The sequence below is a fragment of the Salmo trutta genome, chromosome 19 (assembly GCF_901001165.1).
Source record: "Salmo trutta chromosome 19, fSalTru1.1, whole genome shotgun sequence".
Taxonomy (NCBI): domain Eukaryota; kingdom Metazoa; phylum Chordata; class Actinopteri; order Salmoniformes; family Salmonidae; genus Salmo; species Salmo trutta.
This window is the reverse complement of record NC_042975.1, coordinates 25,105,877-25,124,108: the sequence shown is the minus strand read 5'-3', so window position 1 is coordinate 25,124,108 and position 18,232 is coordinate 25,105,877. Positions and strand designations below refer to the sequence as shown.

The following is an 18,232-nucleotide window of genomic DNA, read 5'->3' as shown; positions in this document are numbered from 1 at the left end:
CCCCAAAGTCAATGCTATTTAAGTCACAGCATGTCATTATATCGAAAACATGGACTTAGCACTATAATCTTCTTTGAAAAAGCTATCCCGCTAAGTCCATTTGTAGCACTATAATGGATGGACTTCTCCAAGGGTCTAGTGAACACCTCTGACTGGCAACACAGCCCTCTGTGCCAGGCAACTCTGCAGGAGAGAGTGGGAACATCAAAAGGTCACCTTTCTTCTCCATTGCCCGCCTCAGTGTCACAGACGCCAAAGGAGACTGAAGGGGGATAATATAGTAGGGATGACGGAAATGAGTAACTGTCCCCCCTAACTGTCCAATGACAACATTAACAACCACCAGCCAAGGTGTTTGTTTTGAAGTAGGAACAATGGCTGCATTCCAATTCCCTACACCTCCGCTCAGTGAACTTGCTCCCTCCGCAAATGGATATAAAAGCCACTGCATGAGTGTAGGGCATGGCGGTCATTAAAATGTTCAGCCGGTTATTGTCAAGCAAAAGACTGTCGGTCTCATGGTAATTGACCATTAATTAAGCATGTTTAGCATCTCCAGGCCTCCACGCATACAGGCCACTGATGTGTGCCTTTGGAACATAATTTTAAAAAGTTGAATAAATCAATTGAATATACACCATCACAATAAATGCATGATTTATTTTAGGCAGGTCTTCAGGTTGCCTGAAGAAGGCACAGTGATGCCGAAACGTTGGTAAATACCCAATAAATTACAGGGAGTTTATATACGGAGTGTGCGACTCTTTATTTTGATAGTTTATTCGCCGTTAGGCAGCACCTCCACACAAAAAAAATGTCTGGGTGTGTGCCAACTCAAGTTTTTTAGGCAGGTCTAAAGAAACATGATATGAAGAAAATGTATTTCGAAGAACAGAAAACGAGGTAAGGTGCTAGCTAGCATTAAACGCGTCTTATAAAAAACAATCAATCTTAACATAATCACTAGTTAACTACACATGGTTGATGATATTACTAGTTTATCTAGCTTGTCCTGCGTTGCATATAATCGATGCGGTGCCTGTTAATTTATCATTGAATCATAGCCTACTTCGCCAAACGGCATTCGCAAAACAAATCCCTCTCGTTGCACCAATGTGTACCTAACCATAAACATCAACGCCTTTCTTAAAATCAATACACAAGTATATATTTTTAAACCTGCATATTTAGTTAATATTGCCTGCTAACATGAATTTCTTTTAACTAGGAAAATTGTGTCACTTCTGTTCTGTGCAACAGAGTCAGGGTATATGCAGCAGTTTGGGCCGCCTTGCTCGTTGCGAACTGTGTGAAGACTATTCCTAACAAAGACAGCCAACTTCGCCAAACGGGGGATGATTTAACAAAAGCGTATTTGCGAAAAAAAGCACAATCGTTGCACGAATGTACCCAACCATAAACATCAATGCCTTTCTTAAAATCAATACACAGAAGTATATTTTATTAAACCTGCAAATTCAGTTAAAAGAAATCCAGGTTAGCAGGCAATATTAAACTAGGGAAATTGTGTCACTTCTCTTGCGTTCATTGCACGCAGAGTCAGGGTATATGCAACAGTTTGGGACGCCTGGCTCGTTGCGAAATAATTTGCCAGAATTTTACATAACATTGAAGGTTGTGCAATGTAACAGCAATATTTAGACTTACGTATGCCACCCGTTAGATAAAATACGGAACGGTTCCGTATTTCACTGAAAGAATAAACGTTTTGTTTTCGAAATGATAGCTTCCGGATTTGACCATATTAATGACCTAAGGCTCGTATTTCTGTGTGTTATTATGTTATAATTAAGTATATGATTTGATATAGCAGTCTGAGTGGTGGTAGGCAGCAGCAGGCTCGTAAGCATTCATTCAAACAGCACTTTCGTGCTTTTGCCAGCAACTCTTCGCTGTGCTTCAAGCATTGAGCTGTTTATGACTTCAAGTCTATCAACTGCCGAGCTAGTTAGCGGGGTGCGCGCTAATAGCGTTTCAATCGGTGACGTCACTCGCTCTGAGACCTTGAAGTAGTTGTTCCCCTTGCTCTGCAAGGGCCGCGGCTTTTGTGGAGCGATGGGTAACGATGCTTCGAGGGTGGCTGTTGTCGATGTGTTCCTGGTTCGAGCCAGGTAGGGGCTAGGAGAGGGACGGAAGCTATACTGACACACTGGCAATACTAAAGTGCCTATAAGAACATCCAATAGTCAAAGGTATATTAAATACAAATGGTATAGAGAGAAATAGCCCTATAATAACTACAACCTAAAACTTCTTACCTGGGAATACTGAAGACTCATGTTAAAAGGAAACACCAGCTTTCATATGTTCTCATGTTCTGAGCAAGGAACTTAAACGTTAGCTTTTTTACATGGCACATATTGCATTTTTACTTTCTTCTCCAACACTTTGTCTTTGCATTATTTAAACCAAATTGAACAGGTTTGATTATTTATTTGAGGCTAAATTGATTTTGATGTATTATATTAAGTTAAACTAAAAGTGTTCATTCAGGATTGTTGTATTTGTCATTATTACAAATAAATACATTTTTTAAAAATCGTCCGATTAATCCGTATCGGCTTTTTTTGGTCCTCCAATAATCGGTATCGGCGTTGAAAAATCATAATCGATCGACCTCTAGCTATGATGCTGGTAAAGTTGTCTCGAGCACCTACAGTGCTGGTCATATAAAAGCTAGCTAGGTCATGGATGCAAACAATGTTCTTCCCCAATGACATTACAAAATGTTTCAGTAGCTATGGTTAGCTAGCTAACTATATAGCTAGGTGTCATCATCTAAAATAGCCCTAATTTATAAGACAGTTTTTATTTTATTAATGGTGGTCAGACCCATCTATGTGAAGCTAGCCACAATAAGGATTAGCCACAATAGTGGACTTTGCAGTTAGCCTTCAGAATAAAAGTAATGCATAATTCTACTATTTGTTTCACTGTCAATTACATACTTTTATTTTGAAGGCTAACCGCAAAGTCCACTATTGAGCCTAATCCTTATTGTGGCTAGCTTGTTTTGAAATGCTTTTCTGCCATGTGTAATATGTGGTAAGCTATGTATTTTACAACGGCACAAACATTTTAATTCAGTTCATATTTTTATTTTGGGGGAGGCTTGGGATCATATATAGGCCTATGCTTATGCATAAGCTCTAATATGCTTGCAAGAAAATGAACCACAGGAAAAGCGTCCTCTATTCACTATTTCAGTGCATAGATGACATGTATTTTTTCCTGCTACCCCTGTTTCTAGACAGGTGCATGAGATTTGTACATTCTAAATCAAAACAAAATTCACACATATATTATTTAGTATATGTAAAGACAAGATTCATTCTTTATTTATTTTATTTCACCTTTATTTAACCAGGTAGGCAAGTTGAGAACAAGTTCTCATTTACAACTGCGACCTGGCCAAGATAAAGCAATGCAGTTCGACACATAACAACAGAGTTACACATGGAGTAAAATATAGGTCTGTAGCAGTCAATAATACAGTAGAAAAATAAGTCTATATACATTGTGAGCAACTGAGGTGAGATAAGGGAGGTAAAGGCAATAAATAGGCCATGGTAGCGAAGTAAATACAATATAGCAATTAAAACACAAAAATGGTAGATTTGACAGTAGATGAGTGTGCAAATTAGAAATACTGGGGTGCAAAGGAGCAAAATAAATAAATAAATAAATAAATAAATACAGTAGGGGATGGGGTAGTTGTTTGGGCTATTTATAGATGGGCTATGTACATGTGCAGTGATCTGCTCTGACAGCTGGTTCTTAAAGCTAGTGAGGGAGATAAGTGTTTCCAGTTTCAGAGATTTTTGTAGTTCGTTCCAGACATTGGTAGCAGAGAACTGGAAGGAGAGGCGGCCAAAGGAAGAATTGGCTTTGGGGGTGACAAGTGAGATATACCTGCTGGAACGCGTGCTACGGGTGGGTGCAGCTATGGTGACCAGCGAGCAGAGATAAGGTGGGACTTTACCTAGCAGGGTCTTGTAGATGACCTGGAGCCAGTGGGTTTGGCGACGAGTATGAAGCGAGGGCCAGCCAACGAGAGCGTACAGGTCGCAGTGGTGGGTAGTATATGGGGCTTTGGTGACAAAACGGATGGCACTGTGATAGACTGCATCCAATTTGTTGAGTAGGGTGTTGGAGGCCATTATGTAAATGACATCGCCAAAGTCGAGGATTGGTAAGATGGTCAGTATTACGAGGGTATGTTTGGCAGCATGAGTGAAGGATGCTTTGTTGCGAAATAGGAAGCCAATTCTAGATTTAACTTTGGATTGGAGATGTTTTATGTGAGTATGGAAGGAGAGTTTACAGCCTAACCAGACACCTAGGTATTTGTAGTTGTCCACATACTCGAAGTCAGAACCGTCCAGAGTAGTGATGCTGGACGGGCGGGTAGGTGCAGGCAGCGATCGGTTGAAGAGCATGCATTTAGTTTGACTTGTATTTAAGAGCAGTTGTAGGCCACGGAAGGAGAGTTGTATGCCATTGAAGCTCGTCTGGAGGGTTGTTAACAGTGTCCAAAGATGGGCCAGAAGTATACAGAATGGTGTCGTCTGCGTAGAGGTGGATCAGAGACTCACCAGCAGCAAGAGCGACATCATGATATACATGATATATACAGAGAAGAGAGTCGGCCCAAGAATTGAACCTTGTGGCACTCCCATAGAGACTGCCAGAGGCCTGGACAACAGGCCCTCAGATTTGACACACTGAACTCTGTCGGAGAAGTAGTTGGTGAACCAGTCGAGGCAATCATTTGAGAAACCAAGGCTGTTGAGTCTGCCGATGAGGATGTGGTGATTGACAGAGTCGAAAGCCTTGGCCAGGTCAATGAATACGGCTGCACAGTACTGTTTCTTATAGATGGCGGTTAAGATATCGTTTAGGACCTTGAGCGTGGCTGAGGTGCACCCATGACCAGCTCTGAAACCAGATTGCATAGCGGAGAAGGTACGGTGGGATTCGAAATGGTCGGTGATCTGTTAGTTAACTTGGCTTTCGAAGACCTTAGAAAGGCAGAGTAGGATAGATATCGGTTTGTAGCAGTTTGGGTCAAGAGTATCCCCCCCTTTGAAGAGGGGGATGACCGCAGCTGCTTTCCAATCTTTGGGAATCTCAGACGACACGAGAGGTTGAACAGGCTAGTAATAGGGGTTGCAACAATTTCGGCAGATAATTTTTGAAAGAAAGGGTCCAGATTGTCTAGCCCGGCTGATTTGTGGGGGTCCAGATTTTGCAGCTCTTTCAGAACATCAGCTGACTGGATTTGGGAGAAGGAGAAATGGGGAAGGCTTGGGCGAGTTGCTGTGGGGGGTGCAGTGCTGTTGACCGCGGTAGGGGTGGCCAGGTGGAAAGCATGGCCAGCCGTAGTAAAATGCTTATTGAAATTCTCAATTATAGTGGATTTATCGGTGGTGACAGAGTTTCCTATCCTCAGTGCAGTGGCAGCTGGGAGGAGGTGCTCTTATTCTCCATGGACTTTACAATGTCCCAGAACTTTTTTGAGTTTGTGTTGCAGGAAGCAAATTTCTGCTTGAAAAAGCTAGCCTTGGCTTTTCTAACTGCCTGTGTATATTGGTTTCTAACTTCCCTAAAAAGCTGCATTTCACGGGGGCTGTTCGATGCTAATGCAGAACGCCACAGGATGTTTTTGTGTTGGTTAAGGGCAGTCAGGTCTGGAGAGAACCAAGGGCTATATCTGTTCCTGGTTCTACATTTCTTGAATGGGGCATGCTTATTTAAGATGGAGAGGAAGGCATTTAAAAAAATAACCAGGCATCCTCTACTGATGGGATGAGGTCGATATCCTTTCAGGATACCCGGGCCAGGTCGATTAGAAAGGCCTGCTCGCTGAAGTGTTTCAGGGAGCGTTTGATAGTCATGAGTGGAGGTCGTTTGACCGCTGACCCATTACGGATGCAGGCAATGAGGCAGTGATCGCTGAGATCTTGGTTGAAAACAGCAGAGGTGTATTTAGAGGGCAAGTTGGTTAGGATGATATCTATGAGGGTGCCCTTGTTGACGGCATTGGGGTTGTCCCTGGTAGGTTCATTGATAATTTGTGTGAGATTGAGGGCATCAAGCTTAGATTGTAGGATGGCCGGGGTGTTAAGTATGTCACAGTTTAGGTCACCTAGCAGCACGAGCTCTGAAGATAGATGGGGGGCAATCAGTTCACATATGGTATCCAGAGCACAGCTGGGGGCAGAGGGTGGTCTATAGCAGGCGTAAAAGTAGAAGTTCAAATTGTTTGGGTGCAGACCTGGATAGTAGGACAGAACTCTGCAGGCTCTCTCTGCAGTAGATTGTAACACCGCCCGTCTGACAATGTTGTAGTTAGGGATGGAGATTTCAGAGCTATTGGTGGTCTTCCTAAGCCAGGATTCAGACACGGCTAAGACATCCGGGTTGGCAGAGTGTGCTAAAGCAGTAAATAAAACAAACTTAGGGAGGAGGCTTCTAATGTTAACATGCATGAAACCAAGGCTTTTACGATTACAGAAGTCCTCAAAAGAGAGCGCCTGGGGAATAGGAGTGGAGCTAGGCACTACAGGGCCTGGATTCACCTCTACTACGCCAGAGGAACAGAGGAGGAGTAGGATAAGGGTACTGCTAAAAGCCAGGAGAATAGGACGTCTAGGACATCCGGAACAGAGAGTAAAAGGAGCAGGTTTCTGGGAGTGATAAAATAGATTCAAGGTATAGTGTACAGACAAAGGTGTGGTAGGATGTGAATACAGTGGAGGTAAACCTAGGCATTGAGTGATGATGAAAGAGATATTGTCTCTAGAAACATCATTGAAACCAGGTGATGTCATCGCATGTGTTCAAGAATTCAAGAATAGTCTGATGGGTGACAATATTAGCCTATCACTTGTGAATTATGCCCAGCATAAGAAACTGCCTTGTTTTTTGCAACTTCTTTGAATCAGTCGCACACCACATGTAGCCCATAGGCGTATATGTTTGAATAAGGTTTGTATCACAACTAAAGTGGCCAAATAACTTCTTAAAATTAAGCACATTAATCCGCGTTACAAGGGGTGTAGAGCCTAACTGGCATATATAAGTAGCACGTGAGTTTAACCCTTTCATACGTGAGTTCCAAATATCTTCAACAGTCGCCCCAGTGCGAGTTGTTTTATGCACCTGATGCTAGAACGTTCTCTCCATTCCAGAATGTGATTGTTACGCAACAGTACATTTAATCCGCGTTGCCCTCAAACCAAGGCACGCAGCTTGTTTTTAGTTATAGGCTGTTTTCAATTTGTCAATTTAAAATTATTTTCTTACACGTTATTTTCTAAGAACAGTTTGAATTGAGGTGTGTTCCGCCACCTCATTCATTCACATAAAACTAGTTATTTTTACTTTTGCGGGCAATTAATATTTTTGACATTTCTGACCCGGACAAAATTCCCCAAGCACTTCGCAATTGTTTGTGCGGTTCAAATCTGCAGACATTTGCACATGTCCCGTCAGAACAGGATCTGCACTCGTGTTCACATTTTCCGTCTGTTGCCCGCATCGCAGTCATTGTTTTCGTTACCAATAATAACTTTGGAAATGTGTGCGTTTCTATCAAAGTAAGTGCCTTATTACGTTATAATAGTTTCTGTATGTCGTTTCTACTGTAGCTCACTATGTATGGAGCATAGTATATTTGTGTATATTCCTTATAACCGCGGACACGTGAGGTAACGTTACTCATTTCATAACCTTTATGGTGTTATATTCATTGTGCTTATGTAGCTAGCTACATTCTTCTATTACCTCTGTAAAACAATGCTAATTGCGTCAGAAGTATTAGCATGTGTTGTATTTTGAAGCTACCCTGGCCTTATGACTCCCAAGTGGTGCAGCGGTCTAAGGCACAGCATCTCAGTGCTAGAGGCGTCACTACAGACACCCTGGTACAAATCAAGGCTGCGTTTCTATCAAAGTAAGTGCCTTATTACGCTAATAGTTTCTGTGTGTGATTTGCATGTTAACTGTACATCCAATAACAGAAAATACCTTGTTCAGTAATCATCTCACCTATTAGTTGGCGATGAACTATGTGCCAATGACGGCAGCGGCGATATGATGGAAAAACATATTTTTTATACCACTTGGTCGTTTTCCAAGTGTATTCCACAAAGCTTTTTATCATATCTGCCTTATCCACTGCCCCTATTTTGAGGTTATAGTCAAGCACACCGTCTGGTTTGATTTTTCTCTCTCCCGTCAGGTGGTCCACCTTCCCTGTGGCCGACATGGTTGCTGTATAGACAGTGGAGAGGACATGGACATCTCGTTTGTCATGCCACTTTACTGCCAGCTGTTGACCGTTCTCCTTGAACTCTGCCTCGTCTCTCTGCATCTTCCTGCATCCCCTTCCTGTTCGACCTGACTGTGCCACAGGCCCCTGTGCTGTTGGAGAGCAGATGCTGGAAGAGTGTGGGACTGCCTTACCAATTTTCCACATACAAAGTGTATCCCTTACTGAGATGAGGCGCCAGCATGGTCATCACCACGGACCCGGACACCACAAGCCCCACATAATGTTGGATGTCAGTGGTGGATCCTGTGTAAACTATAACGTCCTGGACAAATCCTGTCTTCATGTCGCACATGACAAAAACCTGACCCCAAACCTGTGCCTTTTGGTGGGAATATATTGACGGAACGCCAGCCTACCTTTCCCTAAAATCAGGTGTCCATCAATGCAATGGTCCTTGTGGCACAAAGACCCGACCAAATGCTGATAAAAACATTTCTTATTTTGTATAACGGGTCATTTAGGATGGCAGTAGTATTGTTGACGAAATGCAGGCATCGCAGCAGAACTAGGAAGCGGTCTTGAGAAAAGAGGGTGGCAAAGAAGGGAGTTGCAAACATAGGATCTGTGCTCCAGTTGTCTCTTAGGGAGTTTTTCTTTACTATCCCCATGAGAAGGACTGTCGTCACCAGGAAGGTATACATTTCACTAATTGTGGTTGTCACCCATTTAGCAAGTTCCCCCCTCACTCCTGGCTCCCTCTTCTCTTGTAGCTCTAAGACATAGCGATTGGTCTCCTCTACTACGTCTCCCACCAGCTCCTCTGTCAGAAACAACTTGAAGCACTCTGCCTCAGATAGAAATGGCAAGGGACGTTGCACTCCAGAGTGGGACTCATCAAAGCAAACAGCAGGGCCAGGAGGGGTGAAATGGCTGGCAGCCTTCCAGCTACCACAGAACTCCTGTACTTCATCCACTGTCGGTCTGCCTCCATCACCACCAGCATCTTCAAAGGGACCTGGGACTTCATTAGTGGACAAGGAGTCCTCAGATTCAGGGTTCTCAATTGCTACAATTTTGGGGGGCAGCTCCTCACTGTCAGAATCTGATTCCTGACTTTCAGACTCATTGTCAAAATAAATAAAAAAATCTCCAGAATTTCCGCATTTGTGAGTTGTCTCCTTTTGAAAGACATTTCTAATGCTACAGCTTAGCTCACTAGCTACATACATAAACAACAACACTGAATGGCTCCGAGTGGGAGTGAGAGGTTACGTAATTGACTGCCGACACGCACCACTTGTATCAATAAATCACTATCAGAAAATGTTTTGTGTAGTAATTATTTATACATTTACTGTTTTCAATTCATACATTCCCGATTCCACTGTCCCGACAAATCATACATTTTTGTCGGGACAGTGGAAAATCATACATTCCCGATTCTTGCATAGATTGTAATGGGCAAATGTGTGTGTAAAAAAACTTTATTGAAGGTTGTACTGATTGTGATGAGCTAAGCTAATTCCAGCTGTGTGTGGAGCCATGTTTGTTGACATACAATGCATTCTGGGTCGGACCAAAGATGTTATAACAAAATTAGGTGAGTAAGAGTTCACACATTTTTGGAGAACTTCCGGAAATGAATGGTGTGATGTGAACGATGGTAGATGACACACCCCCTTCAACACGCATACTATAAACAGACCAAACTCATGTTGTCTTCTCTTATCTTTGGTTTCTGTGAGAAAAGAAAAGCATGGCAGCACGCAGAAACTACCCATCGTCGGATTACTTTCGATTTCTAGAGTGTTTTACGCAATTATCTCGATCAATGGTGAGCTCACCCGTGATGTGATTAATTATAAATAGTCATTTCTATTAGCTAATTCATTTTGTAGTTTATGTCAGCTGAGAGTTATACAAATAGGACCGCTTGTGTTACGTCAATCTTTCCTCAGTTAGCGCTAGGACAAAAGTAGCCTACATTGTTCCGGTTTGGATGATTGTGTTATGCTGTAGATATGCGAATGTCTGTACATTGCATCCAAAAATAAACCGCTCACATTCTGGACATAACTTTGTAAGGACTGTGTTTGTGCAAAATGTTTCTGAAAAAAACAGTGTGGCCAGCTCAAATGCTGATTGTTGCCTCATTCGAAACTGGCCGTTCTAAATAAGTGTTCTAATCTCACTGGTGTGATCGTAGCTACAGGGAACACTGTAGAAAGATCACACCAGTGTGATGGTACGTGTGAAAGGGTTAAAGTTTCACCATAAATGCATAATTGCATTTCACCTCACTAGGGTAGGGGGCAGCATTCGTAATTTTGGATGAAAAGCGTGCCCAAAGTAAACTGCTAGGATAGAAGCTAGGATATGCATATAATTGGTAGATTTGGATAGAAAACACTCTAAAATAATGTCTGTGAGTATAACAGAACTGATATGTCAGGCGAAAACCTGAGGAAAATCCATCCAGGAAGTGCTATTTGAAATGCCTGTTTTTCCATTGAAAGCCTATCCACCATACAAAGACTTATGACCCAGTTCACGATCCCTATGGCTTCCACTACATGTGGCCAGTCTTTAGGCATTGTTTCAGGCTTTTACTCTGAAAAATGAGGGACAAACACCACTTTCAATGAGAGGACAGTGGAAATTTCCAGACATGAGTCCAGCGCATGACCAGGAGTGCGCCTTTCTTGTTTCTCCTTTTCTATTGACGAAGCTATTGTCTGGTTGAAATATGATCGATTATTTACGACAAAAACAACCTGAGGATTGATTATAAACATCGTTTGACATGTTTCTATGAACTTTTAAGGTACTTTTTAGTCTGTTGTGACCGCGCTTTGTTCCAATGGATTACTGAACAAAACGCACCAACAAAACGGAGGTTTTTGAATATAAAGAGGGACTTTATCGAACAAAGCGAACATTTATTGTGTAACATGGAGTCTTGGGAGTGCAACCATATGAAGATCATCAAAGGTAAGTGATACATTTTATCGCTATTTCTGACTTTTGTTACTCCTCTTCTTGGCTGCTAACTGTTTGTAATGATTTGTCTGCTGGGCGCTGTTCTCAGATAATCGCATGGTTTGCTTTCGCCGTAAAGCCTTTTTGAAATCTGACACAGCGGTTGGATTAACAAGAAGTTTATCTTTAAGCTGGTGTATAACATTTGTATCTTTTATGTATGTTTATTATGATAATTTCTGTTTTGTTGAGTTTCATGCTCTGCTATTTCACCGGATGTTGTTTGAGACAGTGGATTACTGAACAAAACACGCTAACAAAATGAAGGTTTTTGGATACGAGGGACTTTATCGAACAAAACAAACATTTATTGGGTAACTGGGAGTCTTGTGAGTGTAACCATATGAATATCATCAAAGGTAAGTGATTAATTTTATCGCTATTTCTGACTTGTTTTACTCGTCTACTTGGCTGGTTACTGTTTGTAATGATTTGTCTGCTGGGCACTGTTCTCAGATAATCGCATGGTTTGCTTTCGCCGTAAAGCCTTTTTGAAATCTGACACCATGGTTGGATTAACAATAATTTAATCTTTAAACCGGTGTATAACACTTGTATGTTTCATTAATTTTTATAATGAGTACTTCTGTTTTTGAATTTGGCGCTCTGCAATTTCACTGGATGTTGGCCAGGTGGGACGGTAGCGTCCCACACCCCCTAGAGAGGTTAAGGTAACTTTTGATAATGTAATTTTCCCGCTAATGGTACATTCGCGCTTATAGCCTACTGCCATGTGCACATTGCTGCTCTTATGTGAAGAAATAGCCTAATAGTTTATCAACATTTCAAGCTAAAACGTTCTGATCAGTAGCGTGAGCCACTTTTCGGAAAAACTTGTTTTAATGCTAGTGATATGTTAGTTACAAGCGCTTTGGATTGCACAGCACTCAGGGAGAAGGGCACAACGCAGCACTCCAGGCTGCAAAGGCATGGATTTTTTTGGGTGCATTACGGCCAAAGGGGATGCTGCCGTGAAATTCGAGGCATTATCAAGTGCTTGTCAAATTGTGAATGACAGACTATTGTAGTGTGTACAGCCTGCGCAAAAACAAAGCAGAGCTTATGCCTTTCAAGCTAATTTTTTCAAATCATTAGAATCTCATCATGCAGCCTTACAATGTATTAAAAATCAAAACATATAGCCAACGTTTGTAGAACTAAAGTTACATTAATAACTCTATATTAAGCATATAGGAGCACCTATTTGAGTTAACCGCTCAACGCATGTGCACACTCCCTCAAATTGCTTGGATAAAATATTTCTATTTTATTCAGCTTTGTTCAATTGTATTCTTCATACTATAAAATAATGCTACGAAATTCTAGGTGAATGTTGTCTGCTAAATGAACTAGTGTAGCCCACAGCCATTTGGCATAGCCACATCAGGGCCTAACATAAGGACAACTATGAGTATGCTATTATTTTCTTCTGAAAGACATTTTCTTCAAAATCATGCTTCTTTAGACCCATCTAAATTAAATCATGGATTTATTGTGAAGGTGTAGGCTGTATTACATGGATTTATTGTACTTGTTAAAATGTGTGGAAGCCAGCAGATGCTAAATGTGTTTATGTTAATTAACGATCAATTACAGTGAGAGCGACAGTTATTTGCTTGACAATCACCGGCTGACAACATTTCGTGACCACCACTGCCCGAGTCATGACTGAGGACTGCCGGTGGGGCAGCAACACAGTCACCACAACAGCCCTAGATGGGGTTTAGCAAGAGTAAGTTTCCACCATATTTCTTCCACCAGTCCATTCATTTTGAGGGGGGAGTGAATGAGTGCGCACTTCGGGGAAAAGGAAATGAGCCCTTATAGTGCATATTAACGAGTTCACAAAAAAAGAAAAAAATACTGACTTGAAGCTGTCATCAAATCAAAGGGTGACTACTTTGAAGAATCTCAAATACAAAATATATTTTGATTTGTTTTACACTTTTGTGGTTACTACATGATTCCATGTGTTATTTCATAGTTGGTGTCTTCACTATTATTCTACAATGTTGAAAATAGTGAAAATAAAGAAAAACCTTTGAATGAGTAGGTGTGTCCAAACTTTTGACTGGTAATGTAGGAGCACAAATCAAGTCCCTAGGCAAGAGAGTAATCGCCTCATTCTAAAATCAGTTGTTGATTTAACAGAAAGAATGACTGAGCAGCATGTTACGGATGTTGGGAGATCAAAACTTTGCAACACTAGCCAGGACAAATAAGATTAGTGAGAGATGAAATGGGATGATTTTCCACTGAACGACTCACTATGCATTGAAACACACACAGGAGAGGGTAAAGCCGCATTAACCACCATCCATCCATCCCCCCCCCCCCCCCCCCCACCACCAGTGTAATTCCCATTCTCCTCACGCAGTCACTCTGCCAGGTGGAGAGAAGCCGACGACCTTGCAGCTTGCTGATAAAACCATGGCGGCCCAGCTCTCACACGCGCACACACACACACAACAGCCCCAACAAACATCTTACGCAGGCAAGATCACCAGTCACCTCTACAACATGCATGAATTCACACCGGATCACTCAAACACACTTGAAAACAGCACACAAAATTCTCACCACAAGAGGAGGACTGGAGGTATGTGTGTCAAAGTGAGGTCTACTGTACATTTCTTATTTTTAGTCAAAACAGATCCCATAACATACGTTGCTGCAGGCTAACCTACTCCTCCAGCCAGAACCCCAACTCCCCATCCTCCCCCATCTTACTCTCCCCCTCTTCTCTATAATGAAATTGTGTCCTGTTGATTTTCAGTTAGATAAGCAGCGTATTAGCTCGCGGCTTCCCTCAGGCCAACCTCACAATCAAGAGGAAGAAAGAGATCATGAAGAACTTCTTTTGATAACCATTATAGACTTAATTTCCCGCGAATAATACATTTTCATCGTGTGAAAACATCTGTCTGGTTTACTATTGGCATTAATATTAATGGATTAAATGCCCAGCCAAAATGTCAGTAAAACGCATGCAAAGCATGCAAGACTGTATACAAGTGAATCCTCAGGAAACCAGGACAAAAAAATACCATGATTTGGGGGGGAATTTCACAAAATGTCATCTATAGAATGTATTTATGACATTTTGGCCTTACCCAGGCCTCCTTTAAGACTTTCATCTATAGGTGCTACAAAGCAAAAATTGTGTCATATGAAGCTTTACGGCTTGCTCTGTAACATGAGTAGTATTTTGATACAAATATTTGTTTTACATTAATTTATGAATATTGAAAGACAAACATGAACATTGAAAATACAGTATTTTGATTTGGCACATTTAAAAAAAATGATTGAACACACCCCCCTCAGAGAGAGAGAGAGACAGCTGCATGTGAGCTCTCATTTTTCAACATGTTTTTTACAAAAGGATAGATTTGGAGTTAGATAAACTTGGATTTTTCAGCAGGTACATATGCAAGATGCTACCCTCCACAGCATGGCCTTCACTCTAGATCAAAACTCCAAACCTACAACCTAATTTTGACCAAAATTAACCGGAGAGATTACTGCTTCCAAGGTTCTTTTTCCAAGCAATACGGAGGGTGCTCTAGCAAACAAACAGCAGAGACCTGAGGACACCATCCATCCTGGAACTGAGTGAGTAGTGTTTGGTCGATGCTATTTTGAAAGCCAAGAAGAAAATGAAAAAATGAAAAATAAAGTATATTACAATGATATATTTTATGGGGACTGAACACTGAGTTAAGACTTGCAAGGTCAGACCAGATACAAATTCAATTAGCACCAAGGTGTGAAGTAAAGGGTGTCGAGGCCTTTAGGCCCAACAAGTGGCAGGAGTCTTTGAAGCATCCTCAGAAGCCCCCTCCTGCTGTTGAAAAATCATTCACTGGCATTTTCTACAAGAAAACTGCCTCCAGAAATAAAAGCTTCTCTTAAGCGGGTGTGACACCTACTCCTGTTGCCTGCTGCACTGCTGCTTGGATTCCACCTGGCGATCTGTTCACCGTCTGCCCTGGCCTGTCTCCCCCTGTCTGGTACAGGTACCCCCACCACACTCACCCCTCTCAGTTCACCGTCTGCCCTGGCCTGTCTCCCCCTGTCTGGTACAGGTACCCCCACCACACTCACCCCTCTCAGTTCACCGTCTGCCCTGGCCTGTCTCCCCCTGTCTGGTACAGGTACCCCCACCACACTCACCCCTCTCTGTTCACCATCTGCCCTGGCCTGTCTCCCCCTGTCTGGTACAGGTACCCCCACCACACTCATCCCTCTCTGTTCACCGTCTGCCCTGGCCTGTCTCCCCGTCTGGTACAGGTACCCCCACCACACTCACCCCTCTCTCTCACGCACTGTTGGGACAAGTGACTCTGAACTTACAATGGCTATCCCCAAGTCGTTATCCTCTTACATCTAGACGTTCCGCTAGCGGAACACCTGTTCCAATATCCAATGATAGGCGTGGCGCGAATGAAAATTCCTCAAAAATACAAAAACTTCAATTTTCAAACATATGACTATTTTACACTATTTTAAAAGACAAGACTCTCCTTTATCTAACCACACTGTCCGATTTCAAAAAGGCTTTACAGCGAAAGAAAAACATTAGATTATGTCAGCAGAGTACCCAGCAAGAAATAATCAGACACCCATTTTTCAAGCTAGCATATAATGTCACAAAAAAACAAAACCACAGCTAAATGCAGCACTAACCTTTGATGATCTTCATCAGATGACACTCCTAGGACATTATGTTATACAATACATGCATGTTTTGTTCAATCAAGTTCATATTTATATCAAAAACCAGCTTTTTACATTAGCATGTGACGTTCAGAACTAGCATTCCCACCGAACACTTCCGGTGAATTTACTAAATTACTCACGATAAACGTTCACAAAAAACAATTATTTTAAGAATTATAGATACAGAACTCCTTTATGCAATCGCTATGTCCGATTTTAAAATAGCTTTTCGGTGAAAGCACATTTTGCGATATTCTGAGTAGATAGCCTGGCCATCATGGCTAGCTATTTTGACACCCACCAAGTTTGGTACTCACCAAACTCCGATTTACTATAAGAAAAATTGGATTACCTTTGCTGTTCTTCGTCAGAATGCACTCCCAGGACTTCTACTTCAATAACAAATGTTGGTTTGGTTCCAAATAATCCATAGTTATATCCAAATAGCGGCGTTTTGTTCGTGCGTTCAAGACACTATCCGAAGGGTAAAGAAGGGTGATGCGTCCGGCGCGTTTCGTGACAAAAAAAAAGCAAAATATTCCATTACCGTACTTCGAAGCATGTCAAACGTTGTTTAAAATTTTTCTCGTAAAAAAGCGATAATATTCCGACCGGGAGTCGTTGTTTTCATTCAAAGAGAGAGAAAGTAAACATGGTGTCGGCTCGTGCACGCGCCTCCAGTCTCATTGTCCTCAGATCGACCACTTACAAAATGCGCTAATGTCCCCTGTTTTGGTTAGAGATGATCAAGAAGGCCATGAAATGGTCAGAGAGAGCGCTTCCTGTTTGGAATCTTCTCAGGTTTTGGCCTGCCAAATGAGTTCTGTTATACTCACAGACACCATTCAAAGTTTTAGAAACTTTAGGGTGTTTTCTATCCAAATCAAACAATTATATGCATATTCTAGTTACTGGGCAGGAGTAGTAACCAGATTAAATCGGGTAGTTTTTTATCCGGCCGTGCAAATACTGCCCCCTATCCCCAACAGGTTAAACCGCCTCGGCGTTTTGATACCCGTGTAAATCTCACTAGGTAACGTTTGTCAACATATTTTCATAAATCCACTCTACAATTTTTTTTATCTTCGCCTATATTGATCAGAGTTATATCCTATGGATATCTACACAGTTATACAATTGGCAAGGTGGTGTAAGCCTAAACCAAACACAGACCTTATTTTAAGTTAATCTAAAAATATCCTATGGAATAAATAAAGGAACCGCTTTTCAGATTTTGCTAGAAGGTGTCATGGGAATTGTGACTCGCACTTTGGTAGTCAATTCTTACCATGCCCATTATTAAAATAGGATTTCCTGCATATAGAAATTACAGTTTTTGTTTTCAGCATTCATCACAGGTAACTTAAACTCTATTTTTATTATTCAAACAGTTGAGAGTATTTGTCTCCTAAGCAGACTCTTCAGTATCTTTGTCACTTCAGAGCTGTGTGTGTGTGTGTGTGTGTGTGTGTGTGTGTGTGTGTGTGTTATCTATATCTATAACTATGGATTATACATACATACATACATACACACACACACACACACACACACACATACATACATACATACATACATATATATATAAAAATAAACATAATCGGCCGATTAAATCGGTATCGGCTTTTTTGGCCCTTCAATAATCTGTATCGGCGTTGAAAAATCAAAATCGGTCGACCTCTAGAATATTCTTTGTTTATATTCTGAAAATCCCTAAAATATGATATTTCTCTGTCTTGTTTTTTTTTTACACTCACTGCATATGTGAGTAATATCGTATGATGTTAGATTGCACCTCGAGCGTGATAAACTCTGCTAAAATGAAAAAGAGTGATGAGTGTGTGTGTATACATATTTGTGGATGTGGAAGTGAGAGTGGCGCGAGTGTGTGTATGTGCTCACTGTTTCCCATAAGCACCGTCCGTCGGCTAAATAGCCGATAACTCATTGTAAGCCAGCTACTTTTTAAAATGAACTAGGCTTCTTTTCATTTAAAATGTGTAATTCTCTTGTCAAATAAAGTCCATATAGCCTTCTCCCACTAGAATGAACAATATGCACACAGATAGATCAATGAGTGAGTTAGTTATAAAAAGTCTTTGATATGCATCTTCTAGTGATCTATTTAGAGGACAGGCGCATGTCAATCACAAAGTGAGCGATGACAGGAAA

The 18,232-nt window shown here is 41.5% G+C and overlaps 1 pseudogene; it reads right to left on the bottom strand.

The window, feature by feature from the left end:
- The window catches only part of LOC115155086 (probable ATP-dependent RNA helicase DDX10), a 47,253-nt pseudogene that overhangs the window by 13,697 nt on the left and 15,324 nt on the right, over positions 1–18,232 (bottom strand).